Raw genomic sequence first — 10927 nt, 5'->3', positions numbered from 1 at the left:
TTCAACAAATTAAGACATAAGTTAAATTCTACTTTCGTTAATTTAGAGTTGTAATAAAAGAATTTTTATGTCTCACAAATAATACCCTTTGTTGCAACTAAAAAGTAATGGAGGTAGGACAAATTTAGCGTGTATAATCACTTAAAAAATAATAATAGATGCACCTAAAGGTGTCAAAACCACACCCGACCTGATCCAAAATCGACCTAAAAAATATTCGATTCAGATTTTAACTCATGGACACAATAATTTAGCATGACACAATTTTAAAAATAAACTCGACTCAACTCAACCTCAGCAAACCTGATCCGGAAACCTGAATTGACACCTATAGTCTCTAAATGCACCCATTACCTAGTCGAATTGTCAATAATTAACCTGATTTGTAACCTTATCCAAACTCGACCCAATTTGAAAAGTCGGCACGTTGAACTTAGACATTAATTGTGTGGATTGAGTTGGGAAGAAAACACTAAATTCTCAAATTATTGTTTGGTATATACGGAGTAGTAATTATATTTCATTGAACTGATAAGATGCATGAGTAGGGGTGAAAGTTCGGTTTGCGGTGTGATTTATAGCCCAAACCGAAACCAAACCACATTTATTCGGTTTTGGGATTTTTCAAACCACACCACACCATATTACTATTGAAACCGAACCAAACCACACTGTTTTAAATTCGGTTTTACTGACCACACTGAAATTTTTCATTTTCTTCCTTTTTGCTCCATCTAATTGGTCATTCACTCCAACATCGCCCACATTGGTTGACATTCTAATACATAAAAAAAACACAAGTTTTATTATTTTTTGACTTTATATATGTAGGGTAGAAATTAGTATTGGGCTAGCTATGCTATAATTTGGATATGGGCCATAATTCGGTTTGGATTTCGATTTTCGGTTTTTCAAATTTTAAAACCGAAACCAAACCATATTAATTCGGTTTTAGGATTCCTCAAACCGCACCGAACCATATTAGAAAAATAACCGCACCACATTTCTAACTTGGTTTGGTTTGCGGTTTAGTTCGGTTTTAAACCACATTAGTTTCACCCCTATACATGAGATTTAGGAGCATTCCTAATAGCAAGTAGTTTGGTAAGTGCTATAATAAGTATGTGTGACCAATAATTAATTTAATAACTATTGAGTAGCCCAGGCGACGGGCGTTGCCCCACATTGCTACTTTTGTAGTTGTGAAACTGCTAATTTTTTAAAAGGCATTTAATAGTTTGTATGTGATTTCAATACGTTTGTACTATAGTATTAATTTGTGTGCAAAATTAAAGCATAAGTGACAATCAGTCTAAATGGTTAAACAATGATCTTTCTTCTAAGAGGTTGCGTGGGTGACATGACGTATTAAGGAATTAAGTGTATGACAAGGCGTGATGAGGAATTGAGTATATATATAACGTGGCATAATGAGGGATATATGTGACACAGACATTTTAGGAACGTCTTTTAATATATCAGTATAGATTGGTCCAATATGATTTTTCTTTTCATCCCAGGAATAATGTTTTCATCAAACTTCCACACCACAACTTTCTTACACATTTATTGTGCGTGATCACATAATTTGGTAATGTATTATGTACAATGACGGATTCAGTATTTGACAGATGGTTGATCACCAACGTTCATCGATCACATATCAATCAATAACAATTGCATGGATAAAAAAAATTGAGACTTATAACTCTTAACTTTTCATGTTTTGTTGTTTATATATGATATCATCTATGCTAATATTTAAATATATATTTAAAATATTCCTCATATATTTACCTCTTCGGTATAAAATTTAAGTCGCAATTTGGATTAGATAAAGATGTCTAATTATGTCAAACTATAATGACTTGAATCATTCAATCAATTTTCAGTTATATCAAATTAATAATATATACCAAATTTTGTTAATTGCTACTCCGTAGGTACTAAAAAATTAACTTCAAATATCAATTGAAAAACAATTTCAATGCCAATTAAATCTATCCATATTAATTGTAAAATTGTAATTGAGATATACATACTTAATACAAGTCATCAACTAAAAACCCTAATTATGTACAAGAAATCAACCTAACATAACACCTTTTAATTACTCTTTGTATTAATTTTAGTTTAGCTAAAATTAGATGAAGAGAACATTGCTTAATTTCAGTTCAGTAAAATAAATTTTAATCAGCATATTTTAGTAACTTTAAAGAACGGTTATAATAGAAATTAGAAGAAAAAAAATTAATTAAAATTTCGTAAAAATAATAAAAAAAAAATTATTTAATTTAAGTAAAATATGTTATTTTTCTGCAAAATTAAGGTGAACATAATAGGTTCCAAATCATGCAATTCATGTTATTAATGATATTGTTTTGCTAAACATATTTTTTTTTATTTAACTTAAATTTTATTTCTAATTAATACTTACTTTTTATTGATTTTCTATAATATTTGTAATTACAAAAATTCAGTAATGAAAACTTTTTTACCGAAGTGAACTTATTTTTTCTAAATAAACTTAACTTATTATTACTGAGCTGAAAGTATATTTTAAATAAATCATATTACTGTACTAAACATCATTTGATTAAGGTGAACAAAACATATTCTTATTCATGCAAAGCGCATACAATGTACAAGTAGATAAATCCTTTTTATAGATCAGAATGCAAGCTCAACTAATAATAGGCCATATTCTCTTCACCTCAAAACAAGACTCCTTTTATTCCATAATAATTGACACAATTGCCTTTTTTGTCTCAACTTTAACTATCAATATCGTTGATTATACTTCATTAATCATTATATTAGTAAAAATTAAAAAAAATATAAAAAAAATAAAAACTTGATATTCCAATAATATACATATACTACCTCCGTTTTTTTTCATGTGCAACTTTGGAATATTTTATGTCTCACAAATATTCCTCAAAGTTGCACATAAAAAAAAACGGAGGTAGTATTACATAAAACTAACAAACAACTTACTTTTGTACCATTTACTTATATAATAATAAAAAAAATGGTCAAAGTTATTAAAAAAAAGGTCAAATGTGTTAATTATTATGGAATTAAGGGAGTTATATTAAGTAAAAATAATTTTAATTCAGTAAAAAAAAATAATACGCAAAAATATTTTCACTTCAGTAAAATAAGTTTTAATTAGTTAAAATCAATAAATTTTAAAAAAAATATATAAAAAAAAATTCAGTAAAAATAAGTTTGAATCTTATAAATAATTTCAATTTACTAAACAAAATTAAGTTCAACAATTATTGTTTCAAAAAAAAAGTTCAACAAATATAATTTTAAATCAGTAGAAACAATTTCATTTCAGCAAAAATGTTGAAAAAAACATGGCCTAAATGTTAAATTTCTATACATTATGTTTGTTGGAGTTTACTATAATGGTAAATCGTGTTTTACAATACTATAATTTATAGCATGAAGAAACGCATTAGATATGCCAAATTGAGTTATTAATGTTGACAATTAAAGTTATTATACACCAACATCGAGCATGGGCGGATGCAACTAGCATTAAGGATGGATTTCCCTCATATAGTCATATACACCTTGATGCAAATCATGCAATTATATACTCTATCTGTTTCAGATTACTTAATACTCCATAGTTAATTGTATCTCTTTGAATTATGTAAAACTTTAATTGACCATCAATTAACATCTATAATTATCGATCAAATTAGATTATAAGGTTAATAATATGGAATTTATTATTTTTGACGGATAATACTGTGAAAATATACATTAAGATAAATAAAATATTTTAAAAACTACTTTTTATTTAATTTATTTTTTTTCTTTTTGTGGCAAGATATACTAGCTTTGGCCAAATGGTGATTTTAGCGCAAAAAGCCAATATGAGTAAGAACTCTTTTAATTGAATAATCGTCTAATTTGTTTAGTTTAGGGATTTCCTTTTTTAATCCCCCAATTTTCAATCTATTGGTTGATTAATACGAAGTACATAGTATCATGATATGATTAATTTAATATGCCTACTTTATTTGAAAATTCTAGATCCGCCACTCGGCCACTGTAATATGTAATCATTGAGTCTATATCGTGCTCTAAAATAATTTAGTTCACGTTACAGAGAAGGCCAGCATGGAATTTAATCATTTATGATTGTGATCCAACGCTACTCTCCTAGCTTTAATGAGCACGTTAATCTTCACCCATATATAAATTATGCAACTATAAGTTGATCTTTTTCCCGTATACAATTTGGTGTAAAGAAATACTTGTAGAGTTAAAATCAAAGCCAAAACTGAGGAAAAAAGCATTGAGCTAGAGCCAACGAGTCCTACATCAGGATACTTCCTGAGTGAGATTGCAACACTCTATGTTCTTACAGTTTTTGAATTGGAGATCCCTATTGATACTTCGAGTTTCTACGATTTCTTCAACGGTGTCTTTCTTGACAGTCATCCCTGTCTTTCTTGTATTCCGGTAATACTCCTACTTTATATCTACCCATTCTCTTTTACTCATATTTTTGTCCCTTCGTTAAATGAAGTGTTACTCTAATTTGACTTTTGCATTATTTACATACAACACTTTGACCAATATTAATTGATGCCCTACAGATAAGATTAAATATAGTCATATAATTACTTGTTAAGATCGACTCAATTCATATGTTCAAAATATCAACTTTTTACAAATTCTATTTAATTTATTGATAATTAGATATATTATTTTATTATATATTGTACTACTTTTAGCCTGATTTGGTTATCATATTACCAGTTTAAGTTACACTTAGATAATGATAAACCGTAGATATACAAAACATAGGTCGTCTATGTTTTCCCCTTTTGCAAGTCCAGATGAATTTATGCCGTGTCTTATATTTGAAACAATCCTCGTAAAAATAACGTATCATTGATATACGTACGTAGTACATTTAATTTTACACGTGTTCTTAATTGTACATTTATGAGCAGATTGAAGGGAAAAACGGAAGAAAATATTGGAAGAAAGTGGATGTAAATGTGGAAGATCATATAATAAAAACCCCAAGTTTGCCAGAAGGTCTATCACCAGAAATTTATAGTAAGCACTTAGAAGATTACATGTCTGAATTAGCTACAACACAATATCAACTAAACAAACCTTTGTGGGAAGTTCACACTTTCAATTACCCTAAAAACAATGCAACTTCAACTTTGATGATTAAGTTTCACCATGCTATTGCTGATAGAGTCTCACTCATGGGTGTTCTCCTCACTTGCTGTCGAAGAGTCGATGATCCTACGCTTCCTATCGCTATACCCTCGAGAACTAGCGTTTCTTCTTCTTCAAGAGGAAAACAAAATGTCACTTACAATGTAATAAAAACATTGGCCATTGTACCTAGATTTCTATCTTCTATTGGTACTTCAATGTACGATTATGGACAAATTCTTAGGGCAGTGTTGTTTGATGAGGAGTGTACTCCAATTAGGTCCGGGAATACCAACATGCTTCTTCCAAACTCAGCTAGAGTTTGTTCAGTCAATATACCTCTCAGTGGCATCAAAAGAATTTAGTCACTTCTAAATGTGGTAAGACATCTAACGTCTTTAATTTTTTTTTAATTGTTATTATTTTTTAAATAGAGTCACAGAATACGGTGATGTTAACTAGAATAATTGTTTTAATGTTTGTGACCTTTTTCACAGACTGTTAATGACGTTATAGCCGGGATAATCTCATTTGCAACTCAATTGTATATCCAAGAAGTAGACCAGGATGAACACATAATAGGGGCATGAACGCATCAATAGTCTTCAATATTAGGAGTATCAAGGGATATGCAACTTCAGAAGAAATGCGTTAGGGTAATACATGGGGAAACAAAATCTCTGTTAGTGAATTATCACTCCCAAAAATCCACTCAATTTTGTGATGAAGAGAAAAGTGAAAAGTGTTGGTGCCATTTATCTTGCGGCATGGACCCTTGATGCTATAAGGATATTCGGAGGCTTTAAGGTATAGTATGTTATTTATGCATCTACATATTTGATTACTACGAGTATTAAGTATACTATTGTTAAATATTCATTGATTTCCGTCTTAGACCTTTAACATCCGGCCAAAAATAACATTTCATTTCATTATATAGTCACTTAATTTAAATACCACTGCACTATTATTAATTTATTACGTCAATTACATCCATTCAAGTAATATTGCAACAATTCACACATATATGTTCACACATTTATTACATCCGTTTCAGTAATATTACAACAATTCAAACATACATATGTTCACGCCTTAACTTATGTTTAATGGCTTCTCAGTTCTCGTCACACGCATGTATGTTACTTTAATTTCATAAGTGATGATAGACCTTGTAGGCAGCAGCTCGGACGTTTGAAAAAAGCTGGAAAAATTCAAGCTTTACAATCACAAATTCGGCTGGTCCAACTAAGCAAATTAGTATTGGCGGTCACCCTGTATGTGGCTTTTACTTCGCACCAACCAGAATGAACTTGGTTAGTTTCATCTTTTTCTCTTCTATAATTTTATATAGATTAGATTCACGCGGTATAAAATAATATAAGTTCAATTCAGTTAAAATAAATGCAAATAAAATTAAATGAGCTACACAAAACCTTAATAGGACTTAAAATTTTGTGATATGTATTTATGCATGATCGATTAACAATTATAAATGTCAATGTTGTTATTGCAGAGCTTAACCGTTTCAGTGATGAGTTACGTGGAAAATCTAAGAATTGGTTTCGTAGTTGAGAATGGCTTCATCGATCACCAAAGATTAATTGCTTGTGTGGAAAAGGCTTATCACTTAATTCTCTAAGAAGCTGCCACTTCTTCTACAGAATCTACCGTGCACTGTAAAACGATTTAACTAATCCAGGTTTTAATGCATGCATAGAACAATAATGTGCTCTATGCTAAATGAGAAGAGAATGTTGTCACAAACTTATTACGAGTATGAGATTTTTCAATTTTTTGGTGGTTGTTGTTTATGTTTTTTGCATTTATATCCAAATTGTTTTTGTCGTGCAAGAATATGTGTTCATAATTTTCTCGTGGGCTAGCCTCAGTTTCTCATATTGAGAAACATAATTGTATCTCAAAATGACAAATGTGTAAATAAAAATAAATTTTTAAATATTTTATAGTTTTTTTTTTTGTAATTTTTTACATCTCAATTTTCGTCCTTCTTCACGGGCTCATGGCTTCACCCCTGTACACCATTAATCTGGCGTGAATTGCCATTTTTTCGTCATCGTTCTGCTCATAAACAACCATCACCTTCGTTGCCCCCTATCTTTGATAGGTTATCGTACACCTGTCAAAAATAAATTCCTAACAAAAGCAACTAACAATGTAGCAAGGTAGGTAGGGTCGAATCCATAGAGAGATGACTATTCAATCTAGCTTTCAATGTATGGAGAAACTAAACTAGATCTGTTACGAGTTGGGATAGAAAAGTAGTCTAAATTAAAATAGGAATAAAACAATTAATAAAAAGACCTAGGGTTATGATGGTTCACCATGTTATAGTTCTAAATCTATCAAATATCAATAACAATTCAATCAACCAATTATCTAGACCAATTGCTAAGCCTAACGTCGGGTCTTAACACTCTCAATTCAACATATGTAGTTCGATCACTAACATAATCAGAATTGCTAATTGTAGGTAAGATCTTTCGATTCAAACTCTTATTAACAATAATTAATCAAACAATTGATCAGGTTGCAAGATTAACAATAAAACACTATCAATTAGAGAAATCAATAATCAAAATATCAGTAACATCAATCAAAATTATTCATCACATAAACATGGATTTCCAAACCCTAGAAATAAACTACCCTACCATGAAATAAATAATTAAAACTAGATCTAAGGAATAAGACATAATTAAAAACAAGAAATAGAAATAAAATACCTCAATGAATTGAAATAATAAACCCAAGAATCATCCATGGAAATGCCATGAGAAACTAGCTAGGGTTCAAAAGAAAACTACTATGAACGTAAAAAAAAAAAATCTAATAGAAACAAACGGCCTAAAACAGCATAAGGGAAAAATAATAATCCCTTGAGTATTTATATTATTCTAAATTCTAATCTAAAAATAATTAAAGAAAAGAAATAAGATTATATAAATTACACAAGCAAGTTGTCAAATGATTGGACGATTGAAGATGACGTGGCACAAAGATACTCGATGGAATCGAGGGCCAAGCGAAGGATGTGCAGCGGCAATGCCTCGTGGGCTGCTGTTCACTCGCCAAAACCTGCGGGCGATGGCTAGGCTGCAGCCTAGCAGTAGCTACGACTTGCTCGAGTGGGCGCGATATATGGTCGCGGGCTACATGCTTAGATTGAAATGGCCATAACTTCTGTTGTAGAAGTCATCTTGGGGCGTGTTACCTATCATTGGAAAGCACTTCAAGTCTAGTTTCCAACGCAACTTGAATCACTCAAATCCAATATGCAGAACTCAAGTTATTATCAAAATAGTGGACAAGGGTTAGTTTTGCCACTTTGTAAATTGTCTTTTAGCTTCATTTCTAACTCAAATTCAATCCCGAAAGATGCATAGCGGCCCTTGTGGATGCTATTTTCATTCCTCATGCATATTAATCTCAACCTAAGCTTCCACAAACACATATCTTTCATTGAGCGACCTCGATTCATTGACATTTCATCCTTTCATTGTCCGATTCATCCAAAACTACTCCGAAAGCGTCCAAATAGTTATAAACACTACCTGAAACATTAAGAAACACAAACAAAGCGTAATAGAGCACAAAATGGACAACTTATGCATTTGCGACCTAAAAAGCGACAAAAAGACCTAGAAAGCAACTATAAAACTAGCGTAAACGTGCCTATAAATCCTATATAAATGTGATTCATCAAATTCTCCCAAGTTAAAGCGTTGCTTGTCCCTAAGAAACACTTGACACAAGACGGAGAAACAAGACAAATAAGACTTCTAGGGAACTAGAATAAGACCGACTCGACTCTCGAGCAAACAATTAAACCAAAGTTAACGATATTGAAATCTGGCTCGGATACAAATAGAACCACGCAGCATTCATAGTCCTGCAATTAACTTACCAATCTAGGCCACAAACAGTCTTTTTTCAAGCTAGTCTTCGATGATTTCCTACAGATATGCTAAAGTCGAGCATGAGAGGTGCCCCAACCAGCTTAGGGTTATAACAAACACTCAACCTATACCATGTCGACTCGGAATGCAACAAATACTCTTAAACTTTGACTTAAAACTCGATTCAATCAATCATATATAACTTATGCATAAAAATCAAAAGGTCTTTATAAGGGTTGTAATGGGGTTAGGGTGAGAGGTAGGATAAACGTTTTGTGAAATGTGATAGATGAACTAGCTGGGAGAGTGGTAATGATAGTCCACAATGACAACTCAATCGAATGCATGTCAAAGATAATCTCATTTAGTATCTAGCCTCCCCAAACACCATAAAGGCCAAATCAAAGATCACTATACACCAAAGTAATTTGATTTCCTCTTCTTCCCTTCTTTCTTAAACTTATTATTATTTTTTTTTTATTTACTTTCTTTTTTTTTCTTTTTTCTTCTTCTTCTTCTTTTTTTTTTTTTTTTTAATGTACCCCATTATTTCTGCTATTATTCTTTCTTTCTTTATTTTTTTCCTCTTTTGTTTTTTTGGCTTTGTTTATTTTTTTTTTCTTTCAAAAACTTTGAGCTACCACTAAAAATCTCCTTTATTGCACCTCAAGAAAATATTTAGCAATATAATATAAAAGTCATAGATCACAAGATGGACCACTCCCCCAAGCTAGGCTTGGGAATAGTAACCAATTAAGGCTGATGGCTTGTAATATGGCTAATTCAATGAAGGGTAAAGCTCAACATGAGTATCAATGAGGAAGCAAATGTACAAGAAAAACTTCTAGAGGCTCAAATTAAGAAAAAGAAAAGACCTTTATCATTTCAATCATGCACTCATCACAACCAAATTACTACGAGTCTCAAGGCAAAATCAAGATCAATGTTGCACCAGTAACTATCACACGTACAAAAATATAGACTGCTACAAATGTGACAGGCAATCAATCAATCAAGTTTCAAAAACTCACATGGCTTGGGGTCTATAGAATTTCGACTAGCTAGACTCAAAAGGAGAAAAACATCTTACCACAAACCAATTAATCGCAGGCTATATTGCTACACGGTTATCAACGTATAAAGCACACCGACCGAATTTCAAAATCATAACTATGATGAGAAGAAGCTCAAGAGAGTCTAATCTAATCCGCACATGGTTTCGAAGTCAATATAAATACGAAAGATAGGCACAAGAATGCAAAAATTAGACTAAATCAAACTAAGAAAGTAATACATTTTTTCCATTGCACGTAAACTCCCACTCCTAATGAATGTATGGTACAAACCGTACAACACCTACTAAGCAATAAAAAAACTAAGCCAAAACTAACATAACTAATATGCACAAAAGTAATAACAATCATCCTCCCCCAAGCTAAACATCACATTGTCCTCAATGTGAACAAAGAGGAAACTAAAGCATATGTAAGGGAGAGGCACAACTCACAAACGGGTGGGTAAGCGAAGGGAGTGTTAATAGTGTCAAAATGTATTGACACCTCCACCACAATTGATGGTTGTAATTGGATAGCCGACTTAGCCAAGGACCTTAGCTATGTTTGTACCTAGCAAAAGACTTCATCACTTGAACACACATTAGCTTTGTTAGTTAAATAATAATTAAAAAAAAAAAAGAGAGAGATTAAAAAAATACGAAAGAAAGTCGAGTTGCCTCCCGATAAGCGCTAGTTTTTAAGGTCTCGCAAGACCCTAGCTACTCAAATCGCCAATTGGAGTAAGCCTAT

At 31.5% G+C, this 10927-nt stretch overlaps 1 pseudogene; it reads left to right on the top strand.

Moving 5' to 3' along the window:
* Window positions 1-4027: 4027 nt before the first annotated feature.
* LOC110729949 lies at window positions 4028-7310 on the top strand (annotated as a pseudogene).
* Window positions 7311-10927: the final 3617 nt, after the last annotated feature.

Source organism: Chenopodium quinoa, unplaced genomic scaffold, assembly GCF_001683475.1.
Source record: "Chenopodium quinoa cultivar QQ74 unplaced genomic scaffold, ASM168347v1, whole genome shotgun sequence".
Lineage (NCBI taxonomy): Eukaryota > Viridiplantae > Streptophyta > Magnoliopsida > Caryophyllales > Amaranthaceae > Chenopodium > Chenopodium quinoa.
The sequence above is the reverse complement of the archived record's forward strand: the minus strand, read 5'-3'. Positions and strand labels throughout refer to the sequence as shown.